The following is an 18,571-nucleotide window of genomic DNA, read 5'->3' on the forward strand; positions in this document are numbered from 1 at the left end:
AGGAAGCATTTCGAACTTGGGATTCCATCATTATTGAAACTGATATAAAATATTCGTATTGGATCAAAACTTGTTCAACTTTGACTCTAATGTGGGCAAAGTTTTAATAGTAACAGCCTGTTAATGTCCCACTGCTGGGCTAAGGCCTCCTCTCCTTTTTGAGGAGAAGGTTTGCTAAGTTTTAATATTTTTTCAAAAATAATATAAGTATAATATATACAAATAAATGTGGGTATATAGTTTAAGATCAATAGACGTCGGCCCCGTTTGACCGATCACCATTAATGTTCGCATATGTATTTTTCATGAAGGATCGTTACAAGATGGCGTAGCAGCTCATCAACTTCTGTCAACAGATCGGTATTAAATGGTATACGTAACGTCCGACTTCAGCGTTTCCCGATTGACGTTTCAAAACCAGGCACAGAGTCAGCGGTCAATAAATATCTCAGCAGCGAACGACGACTCGATCACAACAATATTCGATAAGAAGTGGTTGCGTGTGTTTATTTTGAATATTGACATTTTGTACTGACGCTAGACACGAAGTTTACGCTTCAATAACTATGTACGTGACCGAAAGCGCCTTCTAGTCCTTTTACAAGGCCCTTCATCCACGTTTTAAAGAGACCACGAGAGTACATTTTTATAGTCACGTTACGCTAATGGCGTTAATAGGAGACACAGGCAGGACTAAATATAATATAAAAAATTGAATCATTGAACTTTCGCTTTATTAATAAGTAAATAAGAAATCGGTAATTTCAATAGAAGATATAATTTTTAATTTAATATCAATCTCAGTTAGTTAATATTTTCATTCAATATAGTTTAAATTTTTTATATAAATAAAAGTATGTTTTTTTAGGATTTAGTCTAGTATATAGAACATGTAAATCTTAACCGAATTATTTGTGTTCAAATTTCAAACCTGGACAAGCAGTACTGAATTTTCAGACAATAATTTTCTTAATTTGTGTTTGTTGCGTAATAAGATCTTAATCCATCTCGTGCTCGGCCTTGAAGGAAAACATCGTGAAATGCCGAATGAAAAACTGCCACATGTGTATCCATCAACTCGCATTCAAGCAGCGGCGAAACTGCGCTGAAGGTCTTAACCCACCAGTGGGATATTCTCAGGCTTGTTACTTTACTTTATGCAAATATTATATTTGCGGACCTTTCTATCTGTATTTTTGCATGCTCCTTTTTGCAACTAGTCTATCGTATTTGTATTACAAAGAAAGTAAAACATCTTAATGCACAATAATATAAAAATATCAAGTTCGAATTTCAAATTGTTACAATAATACGGTTGGAGTAAGCGTGATTTTTTATTATAAAATATTAGGGGCTAACAATAGCAAGTAATATAAACATAATTATAAAATGTCCAAGTTCACCTTCGCACTTTTACAGAAAGCAGTCATACTAAGCACCTTACGTCTCACTCGAAAGTTATCACCATTTGTCAATTTAACATTAACAATTACGCTTTGTTATGGACCCTTGTAAGAGAGGGGATAAAATAAGTAGATACCAAAAAAAAAAACGCTTCTGATGTTTTTCTTCTGGCACGCGCTCTGCACGCACTTTATATATTTTCCATTTAACACTACACTTTATAACCGTACGTAATCAAGTCTATATACAGTAAGTATTATTTACAATACTTCGCAAGCGCTCTAGTTTAGTGGAAGGAAGTCTGTTGGCGCTGACAGATACATAATTACGCCAGGTGTTCTAATTTTGTTCGCTGTGCTATGCTGTGAGCACAGAACAAATGTGTACTTAAGAAGTGGTACAGCCAAAATCTTTGTAAGATTCGGATATAATCGTATATTGAGAATTCGGTAATTTGTTTTTATAGTCGATGACGGGTGAAATAATAATAATAATATGTGAATGGTATGTATGTACATAAAACGGGAAAAAATTAACTCTACTCAAGTTAACTCCTATCTAGTATCTGTCATTTATATATATAAGGGAACATGGCATATAAAAATACATAAAGTTTGCAACAAATTAGCAATATTTTCTTCAGGCAACTTGATGTCATTTCAAATGCTCCGTTTCGAGGTCGTACGGACTACAGGTGTTTATTTGTTTTACTCCCAGATCCATATAGAGAATGTATAGAAGTTGAGATGAACTGACGTGTGTGTTCGTTCATGTGTTCGTGTGTGAAATAAAAATAACCAGCTCAGTGTGTATTACGAAAGAACGCACTTTTTTTAAAATTTACGATGAAATTTATATTCGTACGCACGTACGATCCAAAACCAATCATAGTCGTGTTCAAGCGGTAGCGTTTACAAAACAATGTAATTTTGTATTATTTGTAAAATGGCGCTTACAACTGTTGAAATTATATGTTTAGCTTTAGTATTTCTTTATTACGGGTTATTCTGTAGCTTATATAAGAGAACAGTGCCTCGACCAGCTAATGTCACTACACTACACTTATGTATCTAAGTGCTTATTGTGTACTGTAAATGTTTAATTTATTGTACTCCACCCCTCTTATCTCACTCTTACCTCGTATGCAATTTACTGATTATTATATAATAGAAAAGTTTGATAGTTATGACGTCATGAATTCTATATTAAACTTATAGCAAGCGCCATTGACTTATGCATAATTAATTGGTGTTTATAATTAATATCTTACTCGACTCTGAGGAAAACAGCAAGGGTTTATCTATCAATCAGAAATACAGTAGCAGAATGGAATACGTCCAAACCTATTCGTTCCCAGAAGGGGGGAGCTGTAACTCAGCCATGGTACATTGCCATGCTGTTAACGATTATTGTACGCGATATTGAACTTACATTACAAAACAGAGGATTTAGTAGCATAGAGGTTTTTATTGAGTTTGTTATATTCGATATAGTATTGAAATTAACAATTTATGTTTAAAAATATATATTATGAAGCTATAGTAACAGCTCGTTAATGTCCCACTGCTGGGCTATGGCCTCCTCTCCCTTTTGAGGAGAAGGTTTGGAGCTTATTCAACCACGCTGCTCCAATGCGGGTTGGTAGAATACACATATGGCATAATTTCAATGAAATTAGACATATGCAGGTTTCCTCACGATGTTTTCCTTCGCCGTGAAGCACGAGATGAATTATAATCACAAATTAAGCACATGAAAATTCAGTGGTGCTTGCCCGGGCTAGAACCCACGCTTGTCGGTTAAGATACACGCGTTCTAACCACTAGGCCATCTCGGTTCAAGCAATAAAGATAACAAACTAACTCGTTATACAATACAATATCTAAACTATAAAGTACATACATATTATAATACATCCTTCGTAATATTTAATAAAAATATATGGATCTCGATTCGAGAAGCTCATCGAAACCATTCCCCGAGGTTGTTTCTTCGACCTCAAACGGGCGAAATAAGCCGAGACCCACGCGAATCGTAGGCGGGTAGATACACGTATTCGTTTACGTAACTGAAGTCAAAAACTGGTTGACAAGGTAAAATTATATTAGTACATTATATCACGCGAGGCAACCATGAATGTTTCAACATAAAGGGATTCCCAAAGTAGCATTATACCCATCACTAGCATATTATATATACATAATATATAAAAGGCAATGTCCTGGGCGACTATCATCGAAGAGCTTACATAAACATGGTTCCTTGGAATTTATGGAATTTCGTTGCGTAATATCGGCATGCAGAGAATTATTTTCGCTTACGAGTAGCGAGTTCATTGAATTTAAGTGATGCATCTTTTAGTATTCAACTTTATCTCGGCGGCCATTCTCATAAACACTAAGCCATACACAGAAGATATTCCAGAACACAAGCGTGTACACAAACACAAATGTACTCTGTATTCATTCTCAGTCCGGCAATCCACAACCTGATCCCAGGCGCCGAGCCACAGTTTTCACGTGTTTTCCGATGCTAAGCTGACTGTGTATTACACTGCAGACTTCTCATGTAAAGTCAAAGTGCAATCAACCTCAAATCTACTATGTATTTCACACATCTGTCCTTGCTCATCCGTATTGCATTCAGCATTTTTTTTATAACTTACATTACAATTATACAATATCGATTGAACAATGTACTTAACACGACCATTAACAAATAAATCCTCCAAAGATTGCATATCAGGTGAAGGCCAATACCCTTATGTGACCGTTTCGCCATAAATTTGGTAACCGGACGAGCGACATAATGTCAAGCGTGTTAACATAAACCGCACATTGTAGAATAAACATGAATAGAGAGATATATAACTTTGCTACACATACCAGATTGTGTAACAGGTATATATATACAGCAATAAAAACAACAGCTTATAATGTTTTATTTTGCCACCAAGTGGAAACTTTGAACGCCACTTGTTGACCTCGGTTTATGTGGAATTCTTAGCCACTAAAACCATTGCGATGGTCATCTTCGGTTCGGATTGAAGAGGCAGCGGGATCGTGTCGATGTAACGCATCAGCTGCCACGTGTTTTGCTCTGCTCGTGGTTAGGAGGAGCTCTCCCCAGGGGGCGAAGGTGATGTCGCACCTCCACACTCCTCCACCGTTACGGCGGCCATCGTTCTCAAGGCCTTCTGAACCAGGTCACGCGGCAGTCTACCTCACGTATGATCAGCCCCAGGGTCATGCCCTTCTAAGGCCCGAGCGTCAGGGCTGTGCGAGGAATGCTGGGCTCAGCCCTGCTAACGTTGGCAGCGTATACACGATGTAATGTGATTTAAATTCAATACTTATCAAATAATAAAGTAATAAAATAAATAGATTTTAATTATTTTGTATTATGTTACAAATCCACTGATACTGAACCTTGACAACTGGGATGTACATGAAAAGTATCTCTAAAATTTAGTGTCAGTTTTACATTATCACTTTAAAATAACATAACAAATAAAGTTTACAATGATAACGGACACATAAAACTTTGAATTTGCAAATTAATAATACACAATAAACAATAAATACAATGCAAGATTTTTATTAAAACGATAATGATAAATCCATTCATTACACATTTAATAAATAAAGTCATTAATGTGCGCTATGAATTAATATTCACACTTCTATACATATCTAAACATTGCAACACCTCGTTGACTAATAATTGGCGAACCATCAAAGTGTTTGATTTAAGAGACGAGATTATAAAACAAGAAATGCAAATACGATCATCGTCTAAATACTTAAGTACGGTCAACAAAAAAATAACCTACCATTATTATAAAAAATAAATATAAAGTGTTTATTTTGCCTGTATATAGATAAAATATACTTTATTCTACACCACAAACAATTACATAACACATACAACCTAATCAGCATACAAGTTTGGCTACCTTATCGCTACATAGCGATCTCTATCAGGCAGCAGGTAGGTTGGTTGTGTACGCCGAGGATATTGTGCATGTAATAAATTTCAAGTTACATTTAAGTAAAAAAAGAATAATTAAAGCTGAGTATATCACGATTTTTATTATTTGCAGCGATAATGGAGCACTATCACGCCGCATCGCGTTCTAGGTGTGCAAAATGTAAACATTTAGCGAAATAGGTTACGCTATGTCACGGACGTGCCGCGTCATCTATGGAAGCTACATCTACTTATGTTATATAGCTAGAGAGTATGTACGTATTTCAATACGTCAAACTACATATCTATCAGTCGGATTAAAAAAAAATTCAGTGTTAGATCGTTCCATCATTGAGGCAGGATATATAATCATAGTTTAGCGCGATTTAAGCCGTTGTTAGGCACTGCTAATTATATATAAGCAAATATATAGAAATTTTTTATTTATTTAGTATCGTTAGTATTGTACAATGTTTTACATTAATCTTAATTCATTAAGAATTTACTTCAAACGATGTCAGCGTCTAGTTAAGTCAGTAACATCCTGTTAATTTATAAACTAGACCTATGCTGGACACAAGTCTCTTGAAAAGAAGATTTGAGGCTTATACCATCACTATAGATGGTAAATGATTAATATGGCAGACTTATCATTAGACTTGTGTAGTTTTGCTGAGAATTAATTACTTGAAGTTCAAGCCTCAATAAGCACCAAATGTACGTACGTATGAACCCGCAATATTCACTTTAGATTCACGTGTTCTAGCCAATGTCCCATCTCGGCTTTCTTTATCAACTTAAACTGGTGGTAGAGCTTTGTGCAAGCTCGTCTGGGTAGGTACCACCCATTCATCAGATATTCTACCGCAAAACAGCAGTACTTGTTATTGTTGTGTTCCGGTTTGAAGGGTGAGTGAGCCAGTGTAATTACAGGCACAAGGGACATAAAATCTTAGTTCCCAAGGTTGGTGGCGCATTGGCTGTATAAGCGACGGTTGACATTTCTTACAATGCCAATGTCTAAGGGCGTTTGGTGACCAATTCCCATCAGGTGGCCCATATGCTCGTCGGCCTTCCTATTCTATATAAAAAATATATATATATAATGATAGAGCACAAAGATCAAAACAAAACCAAAATATATAAAAGATAGATCAAAGAAACGAAACAATGTAACAAAATAAAGTGAAATAAAATTGACCAAAGAGGTGTTGAATGGTGGATGAAAGCAAAAGTGATCAGATTTCAAGGTCGCCGATGACGTTACCGATCGTTTCTATGAGATCAACGTCAACACGAGCTTCGTAACCAACGAAATCGAGATACTAGTTATGGTAATACAATTTAATATAATAATCTTTAAGTTCGTGTATATTTCAAACTCTATTTTTATAATTTTTACAAGAGAAAGTTTCGTATATTATTTTATAATATAAGCGAAATACCACTGTCCGACCGACTCATTTCGCGACGTAGAGGCTCGTTAAGAAAATACTTTACGAAAATCCTGTACAAAATAATTATTCCATGATCTGAAATTTGGAACATAAGTTTTTAACTAAATTAAAAAATTCAAGTGGTTCCTTGTATGAATTTTACCCTTACGAAATCGAAACGGCTGTATTATAAAAGCGAATGTGACTTTGTATATATATTTTTATTTGGTGCAGCTTTCATGGTAATCAGCTAAACGGAATCGTGGTCTATTAATCTCAAACCGATATATATATATGTATAAAATTATATATATGTATAGAAAAGATAGATCAAGATAGATTACTGCATTAATTTAAGAAAGCTAACAAGTTCGTTGCCTTCTGTTTGTCGCATAATAATAATCGGAATCATATAAATAATATTTACGTAATTTTAAAGCGTAAGGATAGTCATAGTCTCTATATACTCACAATAGAAGCGTAATGACTACAAGGATTTCGCTTATTTGATGATTTATTATTACATCGTGTATCGTACTCGTACATATATCATTTTTAGAAAATTGTACCTGCTATTCGGATATTAAAAATGATAGCAAATAAAATTAACCTACGTACAAAGTTTTTCAACGATTTTATGAAACAAATTTCAAAACCCAAAGGACATATGAACGAGTGATAATGGTAACGATAACGGTGTTATGTAACAAATGGTTCTTTTTAATCGCAGTTAATTATATATATACATAATTTTCGAGCATAGAGTATTATCCTTACTAATATTATAAATACAAAAGCAAGTTTGTTTGTTACGCTTTAATTTTTTAATTTAAATATAATGCCTTGCCTGCAAAGTCAACAAATATCAGCTCCACGTTTTTTATCATCGATATAATCTTGTGGTGAGTAATACCTTATTTATAAACTTTTTTTAACAAAAGATTTAAATTGATTAATTTGCAAACTCAAAACAAATGCAAATTGATATTTAACCGAACCATATCTAGATACAAGATATAACATCGCCACCTCCAGGGGTAATCAGAATGACAGTCCCAGGGGATCAGTCGAGAGCTTTCAAGGAAACATTAACCTAATTTAGGTTAAAAACGGCTTTCGCCATTACATTTTAGAAAGAGGGCTAGATGATTACACTTAATGGCGGCTTCACTAATAACTATATCAAGTAACGTAGAAAGAGAACATCAAAATTATGCTTAAAAATTAATTATTCGTTAATTATAAGGTCAATTAATGCTTCATGAATTTTTTTTTAATATTTCGATGTTCGTGTTGTTTCAATAATAGTTAATAAGTCTTCTACTTTTGGAAGATTCGTAATATCCAAGAAGTATGTATAGGATGCAAACGTGATCGAACCAACATCCATAGATGATGGTATCTTTATATGATGATCAGAATATGCTTGTTAAAGACTTCTTGATTAAAATGTATTGAGATTTTTATTCGACCCATGTAGGTTTCTTCGAGACGTTTTCCTTCTCTGTCAAGCGAAATGGACAATTAACACAAAATTAATCATATGAAACTCACGATTTGAATCTGCGGTTATTGGTAAAATTATTCTATCCATCGGGCTGTCTCAAGCTCAACTCATACAAACATGTTATGTGTTGTTTTAAATTTAGGAATAACAAAGATGATCTAATAGATCATTTTGTACATACATTAAGTTTATCTACAAATATTTGATCTTATAATATGGGCCGCATCGTCCAATCTCCTTCGTATCTTCTCCATCATTGCTATTTGCTAAATGTATGAACAAACTTGTAGAATTTCATTCGCATACATATTTAAAATGAGCCATGGACGTAAAATCGTTCTCGTGAACTTCTATTATGGAGATTGGGTTTTTACTAACCGTTAGGAACTGTCGTTTCTTGGCATAAGTAGTATGTTAAGCAGGATATGAGAATTTGTTATGCCTAGTTTTTTAATGATTTACTATTTTAAAAATGGTAGTTACTATTCCTGGATTTGGTATCTTGGCTCTAGTCCGTTTTGGTACTGGAAAAGATAAAATAAAATATGTATTTTGAATATAGAAGATGAACCAAAAACAAATAATATGAAATAACGTTTTTAATTATACAGTCACCTGGTAATTATGGAAATAGTTTTTTTTTTTTTTATAGAATAGGAAGGCAGACGAGCATATGGGCCCCACCTGATGGTAAGTTGTCACCAACGCCCATAGACATTAGCATTGTAAGAAATGTTAACCATCGCTTACATCACCAATGCGCCACCAACCTTGGAAACTAAGATTTTATATTCCTTATGCCTGTAATTACACTGGCTCACTAACCCTCCAAACCGAAACACAATACCAAGCTGCTGTTTTGCGGTAGAATATCTGAGAGTTGTCATTTTAAAATCAAAGACAAACACTTTACTTTTATTTATTTGTATATATGGTCCCAACCTCACCGCTGACGATGTTAGGTGACATAATGACATACTCACAGCGAGCGTTAAGCCGTTGAACACAAGAGCACTAACGTGACGAATGTTTTGTAACAGTTGCAATTTCATTCACTATTATGATATTTTTACTATGCAAATTACTAACAGGCGCAAAGTGCGACGACAAAACGAAAAAGGCAATTTAGAAAGTGAAATAGGATCGGCAGCGACACGCCGATGACTGATGTTATAATATTACGGAGCTCGTAACCGCTACTTCGTTTGCATGGACGTTTGATGTCAATGTATTTGTTTTACTATCCCCGGGGTACCTTCGTTTTTCGGAATAAAAAATATAAATTATATATTCAATAACCCCTTTATGTTTTTGCAACATAAAAAAGTTAATGAATAAACCACATTTAGCGAAATCAGTGTTAAGATGAGACTTTTTTTTCTGACAACAATGGGGTATGCAGGGCTCGCCGGTGTCCAAGGCTCTGAATGCGCCCCGATCATCGGAATACCCACTAAAAACCAGCGGTACCCTTTCCGTCTTAATGAGGAGCGCCACGGGATCGCTTGCGCATGTTACCGTGAATTAAAATAAACCCTTGGTTAACAATACGATCATATTTATATATATGAACTTTATATTAAATATATATTGTCTGTAGCATGTTAACGGCTAAGAAATTGTACTTATTTTTTGAGTTTGAAGTTTAGAATGAGGACGTAGGTTAGCTAGGGTGAAATCCTTCCTAATTATATAAATGTGAAAGTGAGTTAGTTCATTTGTTTGTTTGTTACGCTTTCACGTCTTAACTAATCAACTGATTAAACTACTAGTAGGGAATTAGTAAAATAACAAAGAAATACTACGTGAGATAAAAGGTAAATAAAAATTAGAAAGTACTATAATAATATAACACATAAGAAATGTATAGATTAATTAATTAATTAACGCACCTTCAAAAGTAAAAAGATTAAGAATTAAGTAAGTAGATTACAGAAAACAGAGTAAGCAAGTTTATCTGGAAATGAAGTCACGATAAGGTCACTTATAAGGTCAACGAGATCAAAATTTAAATCTACTGGGCCATGTGAGCTCTATAAACTTATCGATATATGTACATAAAATAATAATATATTTATACCATATATAAGTTATCGCATGTATTCCCAACAGTAAACATAAACCGCTTATTAAGCGACATCACCGATGTTACGACCCTTGTGACTGTAATTACAAGCGCTAACTCAGCATACAAACCGCTATTTGACAGTGGAACAACTGATGAGTTAGTGTTAATTACCTGTATAGGCCTGTACAAAGCCCTATCAATGGTGCAATAGTATTGTGGTCAGGTATGAAAATAAAATTTACTCCACTCACAGGTCGAGGAATAAAAGGTGCATTATTAGGTTTGGCTAATCTTAAATAACCAAGAGGAAGACAGAGGCTAATGAACTTTTAGGAACCTCGTTTCTTTTTTAGCTATAAAAAGGTGTATGGCGGGTAAATGATTGAAAGGTATATTACGGTATATAAAGGTGTATAGAGTATATTACGATGTCAGGAGGAGTAAACAAAAAAAAGCCTTAGATTTACATATTCCACGCGATTCACAAGTAGTTATGCTATACTATGAACTACAAATTGTTTTTAATAAATATATATTTATTTATAATACAACACTAATTCAATAAACAGCATCACTTTAATTTTACTTCCAATGTTCCGATAACAACTTCACCGAGCATTGAAAACACAATTTTATCACGAATCAATAATGAAGACCACAGATTAAATAATCTGATTAAGATCTCGAACAATGATGGTTTCACAATTCAAGGCCAACGTTGTTTATTTATATTAACTGCTCCTGCCGTTGGAATCGACTCAGTATGGCGTGTATCAGATTTTTTTAGTTATGATATGCACGTACCCGAGACCACGGTTCCATTTTTAGTCATATGCCTTCAATTTATATGCAAAACGTACATCGTCTACACCTTGCATTTGAATAAAAATGGAAGTATCGAACGGTTCATTACGCGCTGTGAATTTCCACTTCAGAACGTAATTTCATTTCATGATTTATTACAATTCTATTCGGGTTGAGAATTTTCGAGATAAATCGAGCTGAGATTGATAATATCGTATCAACTCCAACTTCTATAAAATTTAAGTTTCTATTCATCCAACAAAAAAGTTCGAAGTCGCCGTGATTCATAAAGCGTTAACTTGAAAACATAGAAGTAACATTGTAACTACATATTTAATAGTTTTCATTTATAATCAATTAATTCACCGAACGCACACTAATATATAATAAACACATGTATCTATTTGTATAATTCATGTATGTATTTTTCGAAAAGTCGAGATGGCCCAGCGGTAAGAACGCGTGAATCTTAACCGATGATCGTGGGTTCAAACCCGGGCAAGCACCACTGAATTTTCATGTGCTTAATTTGTGATTATAATTCATCTCGTGCTTTACGGTGAAGGAAAACATCGTGAGGAAACCTGCATGTGTCTAATTTCACTGAAATTCTGCCACATGTGTATTCCACCAACCCGCATTGGAGCAGCGTGGTGGAATAAGCTCCAAACCTTCTCCTCAAAATGAGGAGAGGAGGCCTTTAGCCCAGCAGTGAGACATTCACAGTCTGTTTCGGTTCGGTCGTTTTCGGATGTATGTATTTTAAATCTACTCAATGCGATATAAGGAATATAAAAAACTAATCTAACTACTGGTAAAACGGTTATGTTTAACTAAGTTATAACTTTATTATTACGTATGACGCGACACACAACAACATACACTATACGCCACGCCCACACACTTTTTTTTTTTTTTTATAGAATAGGAAGGTGGACGAGCATATGGGCCACCTGATGGTAAGTGGTCACCAAACGCCCTTAGACATTGGCATTGTAAGAAATATCAACCATCGCTTATAGCCAATGCGCCACCAACCTTGGGAACTAAGATTTTATGTCCCTTGTGCCTGTAATTACACTGGCTCACTCACCCTTCAAACCGGAACACAACAATATCAAGTATTGCTGTTTTGCGGTAGAATATCTGATGAGTGGGTGGTACCTACCCAGACGGGCTTGCACAAAGCCCTACCACCAGTACACATTGTACACATGCATGTTTATTTACGTTAAATTAATTTACAGATAAAAAATATTATTTGTGTCACGTTTATTTATATGGACACCTTCTGGCACAGATATTATATAATTTAAAAAAGGGGCACACGATGATCTTTGTGCAAGTTTATCTGGATAAACATTTGTGTGCATGAACGTGTCTGTTTGTCTTGAGTCTGGATTTAATTGTCTATATAAGTATGCATTTACAAAAGACAACTACAATATGTAGTATATCAGTTGTCTGGTTTCCATAGTACAAGCTCAGCTTAGTTTGGGATCAGATGGCCGTGTGTGAATAATGTCCCAGGATATTATTATTATTATTAACTAGCACCCAGTCACCATTCATTGTACCGCTGAACATCACTATTTAGTAATATTATGCACGAGTGAAATAACTTCTTAGTTCCCAAGGTTGGTAGCGCATTGGCAATGTATAGAATGGCTAATATTTCTTACAATCTAATCGTATGTACCATATAGCTTTGTAACTTGTATGCCAGTGAGCCTAGACTTAAGCTATCGAGTTACAATAGGACAACTACGGTCAGCCGCGTTTGAACTGTGAACGTTAACACTTAAAGCCATGTTTTGTTCGATAGCTCGAGGATTACTGGGTAACTCTATACGCTAAGACTGTTGCGGTTCCTTACTTGTGTATGAAATATATTTACAATAAGTCTTTTTTTTTAATTTTCAAATATTATTGCTTAAAGTAGTTACATTGTTTGTATAAGTATTATATAAGTACTCAGTAGCAGACCGGAGTCTGGAATTTGGAAGTGTAAAAATGTCTCCTGTGATTCGGAAAGCACGTCAAGCTGTCGGTCCTGTGGTCTAAACTCTTTCCGGTCGTGTCGAATTTGCCGTCACATCGGAATATGAGTGACCTGTCTTTGTTCTTTCACTAAAATTTGCCCTGCGCCCTTGACTAGTACTTACTTATTAATGAGGACATCATCATTACCATCATCACTAGTGTTATTCTAAACTGCTTAAGAACTCTTGTTTCATTTAATAAAAAACAATTTTTTTTATATAGGTCACCCTAATTTACCTAAAAAGACCCAATTCAAATAATTATCGTTAAATGAAATGTTTAATCTAAAAAGTAAGATAACGTTTACTTATATAAAAAGTTATAATTAAGGATTGTAAACAGTATACAGATTGTATTAATTATATTTTTATTACATGATATAAAAGTTGTAAATTCTGAGGTATGGTTTCATTAAAATTGTACCTGAGATAATCCATCAAACGCGGTCTGGGTTTTATTAAAAATATTACATTAATTTTATTATAATTAAAATCTCTTTTCGTTGACGCATCAAAACATTCGATTCTGGTTCTTTTAAGTAGTTCAACCAGTTCTTTGGTTATAAGCTTCCATGTTACTTGATATGAACACTGATTACCGTTAACGCATAAAAAAACCCCTTAAATATATGCAGTGACTTAATTACCTTGTCTCTAATTAAACTGGAACAGCGTGTTTGTTCGTGATTCAAAGAAAATATAATCTATGTCATTATTATAGAAATAAAAATATTTCAATTTTATTTTTATTTTTAATAAATTACACTATCAGCTGTGCATGACTATGGATGGATTGCGTAAGAAAGGTAATGTGTATGAAAGGGGTGAGTACTAATATGACGAGTGACAGAAAGAAGCGGAAGGAAAATACATGTTGTGCCGACCCGATGAAGGCTAATTGTTAGTCGTGTAATTTCCACCGATAAGGCCGTCTTAGGTAAACTACAGTCAACAGTCATTAGTAAAGAAAAGTAACAGCCTATAAATGTCTCACTGTTGTTCTGTCTCGTCGTCCTTTAGTAATATTTTATAATCTTTAATTTAATGAGAATTCCAAAAAGGAAGAACGAATGCTCGACCGGTAAATCATGTAATCGTAAACACAGTTACTTGATTATGATAACAAATTTAAAAAATATTAATCACCGAATATGGTTACTTGTGTTAATAATTATTCTGATTACATTTTGAACAAGTCCATTAAATCAATCTATAGACGCTTAAGAGTCGTCCGTTAGCACGTATTACACGAAAATGTTGGATGATTTTTAAAGTGAATATCGTTTCATAATTCATATCTTTTACCGCTTTTACGGTTAGCCTACTTATACTTCAGTGAGCAGGGAAGTGGGCAACGCGAGAATGTAAACAGGCGCTACCCTCGTCGGCGCAACAAAGTATTTTGGATTATAAAAGCAAAGCGAGAAGCAACGTAAATAAGCTTAAAATAAATATTATACCTTCGATCATTATAAAAGTTAAAGGGCTTTTAAAAATATATACATACAACAAAAAAAATTCTTCATCACAATATGCGTAAAGAATAAATTTTTTTTTTTTTTTTATAGAATAGGAAGGCGGACGAGCATATGGGCCACCTGATGGTAAGTGGTCACCAACGCTCTTAGACATTGGCATTGTAAGAAATGTCAACCATCGCTTACATATCCAATGCGCCACCAACCTTGGGAACTAAGATTTTATGTATTGTAAATAGTAGTTTTGACATTACAAAGATATACTTGCTACAGTTGTGTTGTCTACGACTAAACGAGATGTAAGCCGAGATGACATAGTGCTTAGAACACACGAATCTCAACCGGGGTTTGCGGGATAAAACTCGGCCAAGCGCCACTTAAATTTTTATATGCTTTTTTTGAGTTTGGCAGTAAAATGAAAACAGGGAATGCACACTAGCTGACTACGGCTGTCTTGCAAACCTCCGCGGAATCATGAGCAGCTACCTGGAATGCAGAACGGTCAGGGTGAGATTTGCCGGAGAGGTGGCCCGACGAAGAAGGGATGTATACAAGGGTCGATCAGCGGACCTACATTGTGGAATCTGCTGTTGAATCCACTCCTGGAAAACGTGAATAGTAAAGATGCTCACATACAAGCCTTTGCGGATGACATTGTTTTGGTATTCTCGGGGGATACGGGTCAAGAACTTGAGACCAAGGAGGACGTGGTATTGGGCCATGTGTATGCGTAGGTTCAAGTGTAAGGATAGCCGAACCTATGCATGTGATGATGGTAAGGAGGAAACCATCATTTATCTATTGACCGAATGCCCCAGGAATCAGATAACCCGACTAGACACAAACATAAGCCCAAGAGAAATATAAAATATATTGGAGGAAAAGGTAAAAAGAGACAAATTCTTGGAATTCTGTAACTACATCACAAAAATAGTATCGAACGAAACAAAGACATATAGAAATAAATAAAACAAATGAACACTGTAAATAAAAAATAAAAATATTACTTCAAGGATGCCAGTTTAGAAATATTTTGAAACACCACTTATTCGTGAGGTATTTAGAACATCAAATATCCGAGATAAGCGATTCAATGCACTAGATTTTTTATCAGTCTAGAAGTTGATATCATTTTATGCGACTTTTAGCGTAACCCTATTAAATTAAAACAAATCATAATCTACATACATAAGATGATCTCCCTGAGCGATGGAATTACATCAAATTTGAGCATCAATGCAAATTACAATTAAGTTTGTTATTGGTTATTCCTTAGTATATAATTATTAGTTTTATTATAATTAATTAAGCTAACACTCGAATTCTGATTTTATAAAAAAAGTAGTAGCTATTACAACTAATTTTTGTCAAACAACCTAGACAGGTACATATATCAGATAGATTTCATTTAATAGTTTTGAATTTACAAGTGTTTAATACAATGTACTGTAGATGTGCCCATTTCAAATAAATAAAAAATTACACTTGACACATAACTGTCAAACGTGCAAGTAGTCACATTTCACTATTTACAGACGCATTTTATACAATTATACAATATATGGAATACGTAAATATTTCATGGGCTCAATCATCGTATCGAAACAAATAGAACAATGAGTACCAAATCGAGTTGGAATGAAATAGTTACCTGGTAAATATAACATTATTTTAAATATAAATTGCATTGAGATTAATGTCAGTTGAATAAAATAAGTAGACTCGATTGCTCGCCGTATCGATCAAGGTCTTTAAGTAAATCGGATTCGAAGCAATCAGCTATTTTAGTTAACAACAAGTTGATAAAACAATACACAACGAAACAAATATACTTTATAATATGCGCTTTATAAAGCGCGAAAAACGAACCACGAAATACTAAAAAAAAGTTCGGTTAAGGAATTGACGGCAATTTTCATGGGAGTCGAGCAGCTAGCTATCTATATATATGTGACATATTATAATGCACAAATGTGCGCACAAACATAAATACACTGTCAAATCTCCAACTCTCATGATCTGATGTAACGGGAAATCCGATACCACCTGAAAGAGTTCAGACAGCACCAACGCCATCACTTGTTTAGGGGTAGTGACAACACTGGCACACTGTGATACCTGATATGAATAAAATCAATAACTTTTTATTAGACGGACTCGGAATTTAGATCTTATAAGCTAGCCACTAGTGACTAGACCACCGAGTCAGCAAAGGAATTTACGATAAACATCAACACCGAACCCGTTTTTGAAAAATTACCTTTTGTACCTATATTCGAATTCTTGATATAGAGGCGAAAATTGCGTGTAAATATTTACTACATTAAACGAAGCTCTAAATACTAACAAGTTAATAATTAAACGTATGATACTTTTACTCATCCGTTGCTTGGTAACAAATTCAGAAACATTAAATGTTTTTAAATTACCTTAATGGACCCAAGTTTCGAAGATATTACTACTTGATATCATAAGAAATAACACGCATATCGCGGCGAACAATGCTATATCTTGCCAATAAACTTCACACTGCCTTTCAATTTATGTGTGTATATAATACACACCGAAATACACACATATTATGTGTGTATTTCGGTTTCTTAGATTTTTTTCTTAAATTACAGATATCATTAACGATTTCGATGATTTTGAAATAGTTTCGTTTTGGGCAAAGAATCTATATTGATATTCGACAATTACAACGGGAAAATAAATGATCTTAGACCATTAGTTACGACATTCCCGTGGCACAAAATAACAACAATATGTCGTAGAAATTAATTACCCTTTAAAAGTTACTAAATCAATACACATAAAACATATATCAGAGGATGTTATGCGTTTCAGAGGTTTCAGTATATATAATATCATTATTTAAGTAGTTCCGTTTCGCAATTTCAACCGCTTTTAATTTAAGACTATTGACGTAACAAGCGTGAACTTCATGTTCTTGTATATAATATAACAAAAAAATCCTACAAACTAAGAGATCACAATGAAACCCTTCACTAACAATACCCAAAAAATAATGTCAAAACATTTCGAAACCCACAATTCTGACAACTTCATAGTTACACTCCACTTAGCGGCATGTCAGAGGCTGCGAGGGGATCTCTGCCGGCAATGACGTCAGGAGAGTCGCGACTCGCGCTGAACAATGGTAATAGGGACGCGGGTAAGACAGTTACAAGCCACAAGAAACAGCGGGATGTATATGACCTCTTTAAAATTATTCGAACTACATACATTAGAACGCACAAGGGAATCTAACTATTAAAATTAAATATGTCAAATAAACGAATACAAAATCATATATATATACATATATGGTTTTTATATACGTTCAGATAAAACTTATTTTTATGAGCCAATTTTAATTTTAATGAATCTTATATGAGTATAGCTCTGGGACTGCCTCCATCTTTTTATTAATATTTGTTATTTGAATGGTATATTCAAGGACGTTTTAATATTCTATTTTTATTTGTCAAAACTTATTTATCACATATGTTTGTTTATTATCAGTGTACATTTTCAAGCAATGATTTCCCATAGTTGCTTATTACTTGTCCATGATACTGAGCATGTTGTAAGAGGTTCCTGACGAACCGTCGAGCCTTACAAAGGACGCAAGACGAAGGAATACCCTTTTGTTCGTTCGGATATAGTTTTTACGCTGTATATACACGACATATGTATGTGATATTATTTTATTTTGACAACTTTACAAGTCTCCGGCAGAACTCGGAGAAAAAACATGGAGTATTTCGCGTTATTTTATCTCCTGTGTTCAAGATTTATATGTCAAATGAAAATGGTAAAAAAAAACTCGTAACAGTAAGGATATGAAGGACGTAAATATA

General features: G+C 34.3%; 1 protein-coding gene and 1 long non-coding RNA gene across 3 annotated transcripts in view; one reads left to right on the top strand and one right to left on the bottom strand.

Annotated features, from left to right (window-relative positions):
- LOC126777938 (uncharacterized) overlaps window positions 1–11,856 on the top strand; it is a 51,465-nt gene extending 39,609 nt beyond the window's left edge. Inside the window, exon 2 of the long non-coding RNA XR_007670105.1 lies at window positions 11,754–11,856. This is a non-coding gene — a long non-coding RNA (uncharacterized LOC126777938). The remainder of the gene's footprint in view (window positions 1–11,753) is intronic.
- The window catches only part of LOC126777840 (IQ motif and SEC7 domain-containing protein 1), a 164,816-nt gene that overhangs the window by 68,666 nt on the left and 77,579 nt on the right, over window positions 1–18,571 (bottom strand). The gene's annotated exons all lie outside the window — the stretch shown is intronic.

Source organism: Nymphalis io, chromosome 24, assembly GCF_905147045.1.
Source record: "Nymphalis io chromosome 24, ilAglIoxx1.1, whole genome shotgun sequence".
NCBI classification, from domain to species: domain Eukaryota; kingdom Metazoa; phylum Arthropoda; class Insecta; order Lepidoptera; family Nymphalidae; genus Nymphalis; species Nymphalis io.